The following is a 14,539-nucleotide window of genomic DNA, read 5'->3' as shown; positions in this document are numbered from 1 at the left end:
GCTGTAAATGTTTATGTTGGAACGAGTGTAATTCACTGATATTTTTTTAAGCTTTTGTGGTTTTAAGTTACTACGGGATAAAACTGAATGTGGTAAGCACATATGTCTGTTTCTTTTTACAATTGTCGAAAATGTGTTTTAAGATTGCTTTATTAAAATCCATACTCGTATGATAATTGCACGTGTGGTATGCAGTACAAGTTATTATAGACTCTTTTTTTACTATAATAGATTAAGAAAAACTAGTAAAATCTGGTCTATTGATACTTTTTACGAACGTTTATTCGTAAAATGGCAATATATACTCTACATAATAAGTTCTTTTAAATATATTATTTTGTTGGGAATGAACTTCAGTGATGCACTTCTCAAAACTACCTTCAAACAAAAAAGCTTTAACAGAAGCGTCTCTATCTGAAGAACCTATTAAAACTTTTACCTTATATATTTTAGTTCAGTGTTTTATCTTTCTTAAGTTGCAGTCTTTTGAAGGATCTATTTACCGTTACTTTTTATATATTTTTTGTTCGATCAGCCAGTTTGACAATTTTTATTTACTTTACTTATCAATTCCTTTGTTTTCTTATTACTTTTTCCAATGTAAGGGTTATATTTCTTTTTGTTTTTACATAATTGCTATGTCTATATTATTAAGTTGAAATATCGTTAAAGCTAATTTCTTATTTATAGTGCTTCTTCTCGTTCTTCTTAAAATTACTAAATTAATGGACAAAAACAATTTCGTTAAGGCAAATGGTTTATATTATGTTTTATTTTAGACAAAATCTCGTCGTAAATCAGTGGGATAAAAATCAGTGTCAGTAAAGATATAAAAATGGCGCGTAAAGGGAAATTGGCCGGTCGGCCGCTGCCTAATGAGCGGTTTAGGCCCAGTCTTGACAACTGACGGGAGTCTGGTGCCTATTTTAGTACTTGGGGAATATCATTGAGACTTACGACTCTGGTGGGACTGTTTTATAATTAGCCTTAAGATAGAAACCGGAGGTAAACTAGCTAGCGTACTATTTGTCTGATTGCATGACTAAATGACTGGCTGACAGAATGACTGATTGAATGATAAACTGACTGACAATTAATATTACTGATTAAAATCGTGATGTTTATTTTACAAAATAGTGTTTCTGTAAAATATGGAGTTTAAATGTTAAAATTGAAAGAAACGTGATTGTAAGTGCTTTGAGTCGTATCTATTTTCCACAAATAGTTTCCCGCACGCTATTTCTAACATCGTAAAGGTTCTAAATATAAACTTTGTTTGGATCTTTCGATTTATGACCGAAAATATACCGACCGAAGCCTATTAAAGATTAGTTTGTACTTTCTTTGTGTTTGTTGTCCTTATGATGATGTAATATCAGAATGAAAGATACGAATAAGGTTTTTGAAGGTCCTTGGCTTACCGTTTCAACAATAAATACAAAAAGTATAATCTTAACGTCATCGGAAAAAAAATACCCGCTTGCTTCAGCTACCTTCCCGTCAAAGTCCCATCAAAATCGATCCGGTCGTTCTAAATGATCCCGAAGAAATGTCGCCTTGCGGACAGACAGACAGACAATTTTAAAACCTATGTACGATATACATTTTTTTGATATTACAACAATAACTTCATTTTTTAAATGTGTATAAAGTATAGATTCGCTTAACCTATACGTTGACACTGATCATGTCAAATAGTTTTTGGAGCGGCAATTTGTAAAGGCGAAGTGCCCTCACTTAGATGTTCCTTCGAGTTACGAAGACATAGTTACGAGTACATGATAAATTACAGGTCGCGGTGCTCCTTTACTTTTTTTTTCTTACCAATAAATTCAGGCAGTGACATTTAAAAATGGCAGCCACTTTGTTAGCAGCAGTATACTCGACATCGATCTCGTAATTTGATATATTTTTGAGTTAAGTTTCGTTATAGCTTGTTACTTTGAAGCTTAGCTGTAAATGGATGAATAATTTTGCAGAAATATTTAGATTTTTTAACCGTTACAATTAACAAGTACCAGAAGCTTTTCAGGTACTTTTTCCCGGCAATTTTTATCTGTCTTGTGACCATAATTTTGTGATTTGTTGTGCTTTACTGAGTAATTTTTATTTTATATATCAAGTTATTAATACATTTTTGTTAATATTGGAAGCTGTCGTAGTTCAATTAATTACTCGCTAATTAACGACTCGAGTAATGAGTCGACCGACTTTTGATTAATTTCATGTCTGTATTATACGTCATTACTCTTAACGTACTAGTAAATTCTGATGTAGAGTTGCTTATGAACTTTTGATTGATTGACTGACTTTTTTATTAGTTATCGGATACTCTGATTAATTTGTACTAGCAGTTCCTAACGACTTCGTTCGCGCGGAATTAAAAAAAAATCTTGTCATTAATTAAGGCACCCGGAGATAGAGTAGCTTCCCAACAGTTAAAGAATATTTAAAATCGGTTCAGTTGTTTGAAGCAAACAAACAATCAAACCTTTCCTCAATTTTAGTATAGTAGTCCTTTCCTGAAATTAACGGGTCAAAGTAGTAAAGAAATATGTAATAAAATTAACATGAGCGATATTTTATTGGTTTACTAAAATAATACTTAAATATACTACAAAATAACATAATAAAAATTTTGCTCCAATTTACTAAACATGTTAAACGAAACCATAAAGCTTTTTTGTGAAACGCAATGGAATGCGAAAGAAATGAAAATCCAAAATGTTTAATTCATATGAAATTTTACGTATTTTGCGCAGTAGTGTTTCAAGCAAGAAATATTTAAATTGTTAGAAGATTGAACAGAGAAAGGTGTAAAATAAGCCAACAATATATCTGTTACGTAAATCCTATTATTAACACCAAAAATATCGGTCGAAATAAAACATAGTAAATAACTAAATATTTAGTAGTAGTCTTTTTAATGAGCAATAATTAGCCTCAGAATTTTAAATGTAGTAGAAATGAAAGTCGTTAAGTCGTTAAGTGAAAAAGTTAGGTTAAACGAAATGATATCGATCACGGATACACTTAATTAGTTTACATGGAACTGAGGCCTGGTATAGAAAATAGCAAAATAAACTTTAAATTTAATCTTGTCACTTCATTTAAATATTTCTAGTTGTACAAATGATGCTACACAGATTCATAAATCATTATGTATTTTAAGAGTAGCGGAATTTCTTTTTATGCAGATATATTTAAGAAGAATCTTTATTACATGTAATGTTGCTGTGAAATTTTGAAGGAAGGGATGAGAGAATGTTTACGCGAGTTTGCAAGTTATATTACTCGTTTGTTGACGATAGCCGGAATCGCTAAAGTTGTTTAACTAACTTATCTTAGTAAGATATTTGCAGCTCAAGTTTAAATCTGAAACCCTGTCTGACAAGTTGCGTCCTCAATAATACGATGAAATTAAATCAATACTTCAGAATGTTCATCATAGAAGCGATGTAATGTTGCTAAAATTCTTCATATATTATATGCATAAATGTATGTACTTAACTTTTTTTAATCGCTGCAATCAAGAAATATTTCGTATTGTAACAAAAACCAAGCTTATTATTCTCTTGAAGTTAATATTAGGCACATTAAGTGGACAATCTACGGAAAGTGAACCCCGTATTTCTCATTGTCGGTCTAAATAATAGTCAGCTGTCCCCACTTTATGCTTGAGTTACTTTCGCTCCACCAAATAACGTAACAATGACAAAAACGACCACGAATTAAGGGTATTGTTGTGTAAATAATAACGTATTATTTCTTTTCTAGTAACAATTGCGATTAAAATATCAGAGTTAGATTTAAAGGTTCATAAACATTTTTTACTTTTTTAATATTTTTTTTTTTGTTTTTATCGGCAATGCCAATCCCATAGTACCTTTCCTTATGGCTTAATGAACGAGCTGGCATAAACATCTATAGTTATATTATCTATATATGAGTTTTATGAATTTTGTACCTTAACTGAGAAATATTTAAAAATAGTGGGAAAAAGTTTGTTAGGCTACGCAAAACTGTGGAGTGGCTGTTGTTATTTTATTTTTCACTTTTAATCCTTTGTGTAGTCTCTAACAGAGGTTTGCTTTTGTTGGTAGTGTTTCAAGTGAAATGTCCTCTAGATTGTTGAATGGGGCTTTGAAATTGAAGCTTCTTTCATTTTAACTATGAAAAACCTAAAATAAACATAGGTTTATTTTATAAATTTAGTGCTTTGTAGACTTTACACTATTATTTATGTGTAATACATAAAAATAAATGCTATGTAAACGTTTTTTTGTACCCAAAAATAACGAGACAATGTCACGTCTTAAAATGATATAGATTCGGCGATGTATGTGCCTACCAGACAGAAAGGATAAGGAATGTTTTTACCATTTTTTGTATCGATATTCAATGAGTATTGTCTTGCGGCAAGCTGCGGGCAATACTAAACCCGCATGTAAGAGAAAATGCTTAATATCGAAAAAGATATTTCTCTACATACAAGAATACCAAAAGACTAGAGTTAGGTTTTTCTTACCACCGACTTTAACTTGAATTGAAATAAAATATATCTCCTAGATCGTGATTTTTTAGCAACATAATTATTTTGTCTTTTTTGCTTCAAGTCATATTGTGATATATTGAACACTATCCGTATTACCACAAAAAAATACACTTAAACACGTGTTTTAACACTTTGAACGCCGGTGAAGGATATTAACGTCAAAGTGGTTGTATGTTTAACCATAAATATGTATCACCACACTGTTTTCGGTTTAATATCATTATTTATTGGTCAAGAACTAATTTCGCAAGCTTACGCATGTTTTTTCATATATCCGCACCATAGTCACGGTATGAAAAGGTTGACGTATGTTCAACTAAAATGTAATTGAATAAAATGTCTAATTTTTTTAGTAAGACCCTTCATGTGATGCTACTTTTAACTCGTATGACGTTAGATATTTTAACATGTAACAGAAGAGATTCGTTTGTAAGGCCTACTCGGTCTGTATTCGGAACATAATAAAAAGTTGGAACAATTCATTCTTTTACGGAAACGTAACCCATTGTTGTCCATATTTCACGTCCGAATACTCTATTATTTTGCATGAATTGAGCCCCGGAAGAGGCGTACCCAACTTCCTGCAGTTTAATACAATCGCCTTTGTAATGTCATATTTCATATTATTATCCTTATTGTAATTTTTGTCTACTAACTTTTGTTTATCACAATCCTTGTTAATAAAAAGAGATGATGCGAATGTTTTTAGACGTATAATCTTGCAATATAAAACATATCGTCATCCCTATCAATATCTTCGAACAAAACAGAGATAACAATATATTTGGAACGGGAATTTTGGCCTCAGAAACTCACGGTTTGTTGTCTGTTACCATTTTAACGTATAATAATGAATTAGTTCTGTTAATATGTGATATAAATAAACTTAGACTATGTAAATAAACTTCCATTGGTTATTATAATTTCATGTATAACGATAAGTTGACAAGTAAACTTTCATCCCATGTTTGCATTCATAATATTATTATGGTACTTGTGCATGTGTTTACCATGACTGATTTCTATGACACATCTAAAATATACTCCGCTATTCATAATAAATTTGGGTCAAATATAATCAAGACCTATTCACGAGTTTGTGTGTTCATGAGTGCCCGCTTTGATGTAAGCATTTTATAATAATTGTTTTTAATATAAAATAAACATGCGTTACCTCTCTACGCTTCATCCCTTTTTTTTGTTTTTTTTTTTCTAACCAAGTACTAGCAAACAGCAATGAACTCTGTATAAATTTTGCTAAAAAAAAAGAAATTCTTTGCACATTGCATATCTACACTTATAAAGTGGTAAGTATTGAATTTTTGTATGTACGGAATAAACTGAAAAGCTACAGGACAAATGTCTAAAATTCTTTTGCCATTAGCAAGCTTCATTATCACTAAGTAACATAGGATCTTCTGCCTGGACGAAGTCACGTGCAAAAGCGAGTAGACTCATAATATTTTTTTGGTTAATCCTGCGTAAAAATATATTAAAAAGTCTGAAATTATATATTTTCGTTAAATTTAAAGTAAATTACTCGAGGACAATATTATTTTAGGAACATGCTCCCAAATGTTTATTGAAAAATTATATTATGTAAACGAAAGGGATAAAACATATTTTAAGGTTAAATACTCACTTTTCATATACTTTTGGGACCAGAATAAGCTGTGATAATGTATAACATTTATAGGTATAATATGTTTACTAAAAACACCCAAAGGAATACCGAGCGATTTAGATAGGTAAATTTTGGATAACGAAATGTAACACGAATTTATTTAGGAAGAAATTTTCATTGTCAAATGCATATGTGGTATACGAGTAGGTTGTAAAAACTAGTATCTAAAAATATATAATCATTCTTTTTCTTTTTTTTCTTAGTTAGTCTTTTTTAAAATCTCGACACTCTGAGTTTAAAGGAAAAATATTAGTCATTAATTTCTCATATCAAACCGAGAATTATCCATTTTATAACATCTCTGTCTAACTATTTCATTTCCTTTCAGATAAAAGCTGTCCTCATCGAACTTGTTGCCGACAATGAACATATTAAGACTTCAAAAGAACTCGCTGACACAACTAAGAGGTACTTTTTCCTAAGTTAAAATAAAGTTCTATTTATCTCCACTACCGTTCCGTTTATTAATTCAAATGTATAGGAAAAAAAAAGAGAATATTTGTGGCCAGTTTCTTTTAAATCATTTGGCATTTTTTTATTCTTAGATGGCGTTTTTTTATCTTATTAATAAAATAATCCTATAAAATTCAAACATTATCTTTAGGTTTTAATTTTTCCTCTTTAACTTATTTTTCAATTCACCCTTACTTTATTGATACTAAGTGATAAGCGAAAGAAAAGAACATTTGCGGCAAAGTTTGTCATATTTGATTACAATATTGTGTGACATAATTAGTTCCTGGGTGACCTATTTACTGTTGTATTTCTAATTACAATTAGATGTTAGCTGTGATATTAACTTTCCTAATTAATTTATCCACTGATTAGTTTAGTAGATTCGATTAGTTAAATGTTAACGTAATTAAGCAATTGTATTCTATTTTATTTATGCCGCCAATAGTGTTAAATAAATTAAATATTGGTAATATTATAAATGCGAATTTAAATGGATGGATGAATGTTTGAAGGTCTCTCTGAAACGGCTCAACGGATCCTGCTGAAATTTGGCAAGGATATAGAACATAGCCTCGCAGAGTATACAGGCACTCATTACGTTTTTCTTTTATAATTCCTCGCGAACGGAGTCTCGGGCGACATCTAGAATAAAATAAATTATTTGTATTTGGAAGATCGTGGTCATAATAGGATATGAAATTGTTCTGTTATCGGTCATATAAATATCTATTTACGTAAACAATCGTATCTTTCCTCGAAATCTTACATTGCAAAGATTAAATAACACAGAAACGCACAGAACTAAAAGTTGTGTTGAAAATTATGTACACTTTGTGGGCACCAAATGTTGGCTTCCCCCGATTTATAACAATGGTTGTGTTCTGTCATAAGTTTATTCGTTACGACTCGCGCCCTCGTAATACCGCTCCCGTGCTTTGGGTTTCTGGGTTAACGACTTGCTATTGAGGTGTGGAAAAACAAATCTTATGTACGGTTATGAACGGCTTTAGGTAAAGCAACTTTATTAATTACTAGCGGTTGCCCAGGATTTCGTCGTAAAAAAAAACTATTAATAAATATAGCCTCTGTCATCCGAGGATAGTGTAGCTTCCCAACAGTGAAAGAATTTTTTAAATCGGTGCGGTCGTTTCGGATCGTATTTATTATAATATAAGCAATTAAATATTTCCTATTTAAAATAGTAGTAGAGAAAAGTAATATTTGTAAGATGACCTTTTGTTTCTTTTAAAACATAAGAACACGCATTAGAATTACGAACAGAACATTGCTATAAACGAAAACGTGATAATCGAAAACTTTACGAAATACTCATCTGCTGTTTAAAAATCGATTCCTTGTATAAAAACAATCCCAACAACACTCACCCTTTCGATCCCCGTATTACGTATTATACTAAACGGATTTACTATGTACGTAACGCTTGTTGTGGAAATTGTTTACAAAATCCGAGTTAAATGTGATACACCAAAAAATACGTCTCACCTTGGTAAGCTTATATCTTCAAACTTATTATAAAAAATCTACCTCAACATAAATTTATATCATAACAATACTTGTCTTGGCAGCAGTTCGAAGTGTTTGTATAATTTTTTAGTCTTTTCAACAAAAAAATCATTAAGGTGTAGCAAAGGCGTTGTTATTAGAATGACAAAGAGCCGTTTATCCCGGCAGTGTGGCGGTGTGGTAGCGGGGCTCAGGTTACGATGTCGATAAGGCACGAGCCGCCGCTATCGGGAGATTGCTTTCATCCTGGCCTCGACCGTCTGAGCGCACTTACCTTCATCCGTCGTCTCTAAGCTCTAATGACATGTAGTCAGAACTGAAAATTCTTACGTTCTTTATAATGTACGGGCATAAAGCCAAATTTGTAATAATTTTTATTTTATTTGATGGTTAAATAAAATTGGAACCCTATAGTTTTAATTAGGGATTTCGAAAGGTTTACAATTTGGTACAGGCAATAGATTGTTTAATAAATTTTATCTATTCAATACGATGTATCTTATCAACATTGTGTTTATCTATTCGTGTTATTTTATTACTTGTCCAACAAGCAAATTAATGGTGTTATATGGACTTGTGCGAATTCAGATCAAACAAATTGACAGCGTTTGTATTTTTAATAGGCTAGTCCGGTTTAAACGAGGGCTTTCACTCGTCATCTATAAATTGCTGACGGACGACTACGGTTATGTCCAAGCCGTAAGCAAATTGGATTAAGTTCTTTTCATTCGAGTATTAATATTTCAATTCAGTTTCAATGTTTTTTTCATTTCATTTTTTTTTAAAAACGACTAAGAGTTAAAGCCCGGTGGAATAAATAAATTATTATATATGCAATTTTTTGTAGTTTTTGTTATAGTCTTTTAAAGCAAAAGCAAGGGATTATAAAATATTTTGTGTCGGTGTTTCGGTAGCAAATACTCACGATATTAGTAAAGGTTAAACAATGATTATGGGTAGAATCAAAGGAACATCGCGGATCATTTATTAAAAACCTATTACAATTCTTCTACATGTTGTATGTTACATTAGTAACTGTTCTAGTGTTGGTATTCTGGATGTTTGCCAATGCGTAGGTGGTGACCTGAAAGAACCGTGCTCGGTCCTGCCAATTATCGATCAATTTCATTTTGCGTAGGCCTTTAAAGCTATAAAATGGTATGAAAAAATTGTAAAAACTATGTACATGGTGACATACCAAGTTAGAACAAAAGCTAGTTTAGACACCAAATCAGCTCTAGGTCGAACTTGCAGGAGCACTGCCCTTCTCTTAAAATGATGTCGGATAAATGATATAGAATTTCCTTAAACATTCTGCATTGTGACTACTAAGTGTAGTATTTTATGGTCTAACGTAAAGAGAATTAAGTAACCAGAAAATCTCAGAAAAGCTGCTTCTATCTTTTCTGTTCTTTTCTATAATTCTTTGTATTTATTGATAAAGATGTCCCATTTATTGCATTGCCTTTGTCAATACAAACAGAAAATTAGTAGTCTATAGAAATGCGTCTTTCAAATGCAGCTTGTGGTTCTTTCCACGCTATTTCCAGAAGACATTTATATTAAAGCTTTTATGCGAATTGAAATCGGTTTGTGCTGTTGATTTATTTTATCCATTATCCATATGATGTTATGTCAAATAAATTCATTATTTTCGTTCTTAAGAAATAGCTTGCATTTTAATTATTTTAAGAACACGATAACCTAATAAATTAATAACTAGATATAATAATAGAATAAATATAATAATATTATAAAATTACGTTATACTTCTGATAAATATGTCTCTGAAATATTTACTGTTAGAAATTTCATCGATATACTTAATTTTTTTATAACTGAAAACACATAAATCTGTGGTATATCGTGTTGTTGATTTCCGCCTCACTTGTACGGTCGTCACCCTTAAAATACGTTAAATGGAATATTTCACGTTGATAGCAGCAATAAAAGTTAATCGGCGAAGTGGTTTGCGCGGCAACAGCAAACAGAGGCGATTCAATTTTTCATTTTTAATGTGGACGCGGAACTAGCTGAATTTCCAAATATCAATAAAGGTTTTTTAATATTTTATGTATTTATCCAATGAGGTATCAAAATACCCATTGAATAACATAGAAATGAACATTAATACAACATTCGAGCGAAAAATCAATTTCCATTCCACATGACGTCCGTCCGCAAATCTATAAAAAGCATCCACTTGCGTAGGTTGTTACTTTGTTCATTAATAATTTATTTTACTTATATTTAAATTTTTACTAATCTTAGCTATGCTTAGAATAGTTTATTCATATTGAAAGAATGTGTGAATGCCTTCCGATATTTTAATTTATTGCAGAAAACATACTCTGTCACGTCATTACTAAACGAACTTTCAAGAGAAGTCCTCCATAATTTGTTTTAAAATAAACTTTAAAAGACTGCCTCGACGACGGCAGGGAACTTAACGTCACTGATTATTTGTTTTTCAAGATGGCCGTCGTAATGGCGCATTGGCGCGAAATTTATAAACGCTGTTAAGCGTAACGACTTCGATTGCTATTCCGTTACGGAAATGTTAGTAAATTAAATATGAAATATGCGTTATTTTACGGGTCTTATATTAACCGTAATTTATCGTATAAAAAAGTCTTTCAGTTTTAATTGTAATTGGTTTGCGTCCAAATTTTAACAGCCAGCGTTCGATGGGTTTATAAACAATATCTCTTTGTTTTAAAGTTTTAAATTTTTCCGAACAATAATATTAAACATAAATCCAGTGGCTTTGCGTGTTTGCTATTATCTTATTATCATAAACTTCGAATATCTATTCGTTGTTGGTAAAATGCAATACAAACACTCATTGAACAACCTAAAACGCTTAAAATCACGCGAGATGTTAGTATGATTTATTTAAATAACAGAAAAATAGTGCTTTAGAACGACAAAATACGTCTAGTCTACTTAAAAAAAAAAGATTTATTTGTTGCCTTAACTTAATAAAGTTGCATGAATTTTTAATACAACTATGACTATGACAAATAATAACTATGACAAATATGTCAGATAATATATTACTTATTTAGCTTTCGCAATTACACTGTCCGAAAACAATTAACGGGTTACTTGTTCAAACAACAGATTAACTAGTTCAAATACGTTATTCGTGTCCAAACACATACTCGGCAAACACAGACGTTTTGTAAACAGCATTATTGTTAACCAATCAGAAAGCAATTTCGACACATTTAAAAAAGTATTACATGAAATAGTGTTCAATATTGGTTTTACAAGTTGTTTTAATCGAAATGTTCAATCGCGTGTTGAATGCTAGCTTGGCGATTGCGGTAGCTAGGTTCGTGGCATGTCTAGTGTTGGCGATTGTGGTGTTGGGAATCATGGCGTGTCTATGGCCAGTATCAGCTGCACGCGAACTGCACAAAGCACTGCAGCGACGCTAGCGCCAGTTTTTCCGGCACGACTCAGTTTGCACGTCACTCCACTATCGTGCTTCCGGCATTTCCACGGCACGTTAGTTCGCCTATGAACCAACGTAAATATGCTAAGCGGGGTTAATAACCTCACTAATGATTTTATACGGCGGTATGCAAGCATTCTTGTGCTTTGGTTTTAGAAATTCCTTTAAAGTATTATAGCCATAGTTTTCTAGTTTTTGGCAGTAAAAAAAACTAGTGAAACCTTGAATAAGATTTATTGTTAGGGTAGAAAAAAGTAAATTAAATATTTTTCCATTTCATCACGTAGTTTACAAATTTACACAAAAAACCAAAAATATTCATGTCGTTTAAAAAAGCCCTTGGAACTTTTACAATGTTACATAAGCTATATTCAGATTTAAAAGCTGCACTAAATAAAAATGTTGGTACCGTTTAAAAAGTTTTTCTTTCCGACACGAATGAAATTGGACTACTTTTTCTCCAGCCGAGTAACAATTTTTATAGATTTTTTACTGGTAACTATTGATATATTATGTGCATGATTATCGTAAATATAGTCATGATAAAAGTTTTCGATATATAAATAAAAATGTCTTTTTCACTGCTTGTAAGTGGCTAGTTATGATGTTTATTTGTATTCTATTTTTCACGATAAGGTCATTAAGGAAGGCTAACGCGTAGTAGTAGGTTGTAATGGACTGATGGTAATGATTGTACTTTAAGTTAAACCTTTATTTCTTATTGAGGTAAAATAAAAAAAAATCTCGAAGAATTCGTAAAATTCAAGAACGTACAAATTAAATACAAATTACATTCAGTTATATATTATTCTATTCATACATTTGACGTTTACGTAGTAGTTTCAATAAGTCTACGCCCACTGAATATATTTATTGTATGAGGATTACTCGGCCGCTGGCTCTCAACGGCCATCATGTACAGATAATCGTATTATATCCGATTTAGTATAACAAAGTTATAAATAGATTAAGTAAAGAACACGTGATCTATTCCCAGGTGTAACGTGACTCTATTAATTACCTACTCAACCCACGCCACACTTTTGTCACAATGAATCTTGCTAATGTTATAAATACGTAAGTTTAGACAGATGGATTGATGTTTGTTAAAAGGTATCTTCGAAATGTCTCAACGGATCTAGATGAAATTTAGCACCTATACCTATATAGAACATAATTTGGGAGAACATATAGGCTTTTATATTTGGTCAGACGGGCGACAGCTAGTTGCTTTATAAACTTAAAGATATTTGAGTGGAGGAAGGATACTCAGTGTAAGACAATGAAACAGTTGTGATTTGGATCCCGACTAGATCTCATCAAAACTGACCAGACATACAAACTAATTAGTAAAGCGGAAAAATACCAACAAAATATCGATAATAATCTATATAGCCAACAAGCGTAACGCAATGATCATATAGAAATTAATTACGGCAACCATGTACGAGGATTTAATGAGATAATTACTACTCGAATCGGAGTGTAAACATGCCAAGGATTAAATTACAAATTAACGTAAATGTAATGTTAGATAGAGCTTACATTATCTTTTAATTTGTGTGCTCTTTCGGAGGGTTACCTCGGCCGTGTGTTTACGTACTCTTATGTTGTATTACTGATAAAATTACGAAGTATATAAGCACGCTTGTTGATATTTAACGATGTATATAAACACAGGTAAATATATACATATTGGAAAATCGATCTATCCTTTTTTATATTAGCAGATTTTTAATTATTTACTAATATTTCTTGTACCATTCCAACTAAGCTCTATGCTTGTGCTAGAACATGGTTTATAACAATAGGCGTATAGCGGAATTCGAACCTACGACCACCTGGTCGGAAATCCGTACCCTTATCTATTAGGCTATTGGCGCTTCAAATCCTTATTTTGGAAGTGTGTAAGTTCGTCATAAAATGTATTTTTCCAAAACTTAAACACCACGAATGAATGTGACTGTACATGGTTGGGAGAATTAAGATAGGTATGAATCAGAATGATGAAAAATTATTATATTAAGGCGGTGTATTCCATCTTTAGATTATGGGGCACAGGAATTGTGAGAAATAGGGCAACGATGTAAATTCTCATTTAATATTAAAGCGGTGTCTGTTTCGTATAACGGATGGTAAACAACCTCGTTACTATAATTTACGATTACTTACGCTGAAGTATGGCGGCGAGCTTACGTAAAGCTTTTCCCTAGAATATTGTTGATCAATATAAAAAAAACCGTTCATTACAACTTCTTATGTGATGAGTAACGATACGGTTCACATTTTTTAATTAAAATTTCTTTCAATAATACACAATACCATTTCGAAATCATACATTTTAAAAGTCAATTAGAAAAACATACAATCGAATATGAGGATAAAATATTATATCGCCATGGCGCAACAAGCTTTCTCTTAGATGTGAACGAAGAATAAACGGCTTTTACTTCATTTTCAAACGTTTTTGTTTAAGGATTGTGTGCATCGTATTGATTGCCTCGAAATTGTTACGTTTCCATGGGAAAATTTACATAACTTTAACAATTTTAATGATTAAGGTACGCTTTGCACAATACCATTTCGAAATCATACATTTTAACAGTCAATTAGAAAAACATACAATCGAATATGAGGATTAATATTATATCGCCATGGCGCAACAAGCTTTCTCTTAGATGTGAACGAAGAATAAACGGCTTTTACTTCATTTTCAAACGTTTTTGTTTAAGGATTGTGTGCATCGTATTGATTGCCTCGAAATTGTTACGTTTCCATGGGAAAATTTACATAACTTTAACAATTTTAATGATTTAAAAGGTACGCTTTGCACGTGACCGGAGCAGAGGGCTACTTGACT

At 31.7% G+C, this 14,539-nt stretch overlaps 1 protein-coding gene and 1 long non-coding RNA gene across 6 annotated transcripts in view; one reads left to right on the top strand and one right to left on the bottom strand.

Moving 5' to 3' along the window:
* Positions 1-14,539, bottom strand: part of LOC106117204 (pseudouridine-metabolizing bifunctional protein C1861.05) — a 70,176-nt gene that overhangs the window by 32,370 nt on the left and 23,267 nt on the right. The gene's annotated exons all lie outside the window — the stretch shown is intronic.
* LOC106117212 (uncharacterized) overlaps positions 1-14,539 on the top strand; it is a 44,993-nt gene that overhangs the window by 18,221 nt on the left and 12,233 nt on the right. Inside the window, exon 2 of the long non-coding RNA XR_001227869.1 lies at positions 6,568-6,647. This is a non-coding gene — a long non-coding RNA (uncharacterized LOC106117212). The remainder of the gene's footprint in view (positions 1-6,567; positions 6,648-14,539) is intronic.

The sequence above is a fragment of the Papilio xuthus genome, unplaced genomic scaffold (genome assembly GCF_000836235.2).
Source record: "Papilio xuthus unplaced genomic scaffold, Pxut_1.1 DF827680.1, whole genome shotgun sequence".
Classification (NCBI taxonomy): domain Eukaryota; kingdom Metazoa; phylum Arthropoda; class Insecta; order Lepidoptera; family Papilionidae; genus Papilio; species Papilio xuthus.
Note: the sequence above shows the minus strand (reverse complement) of the source record. Positions and strands in the feature narration are given on the sequence as shown.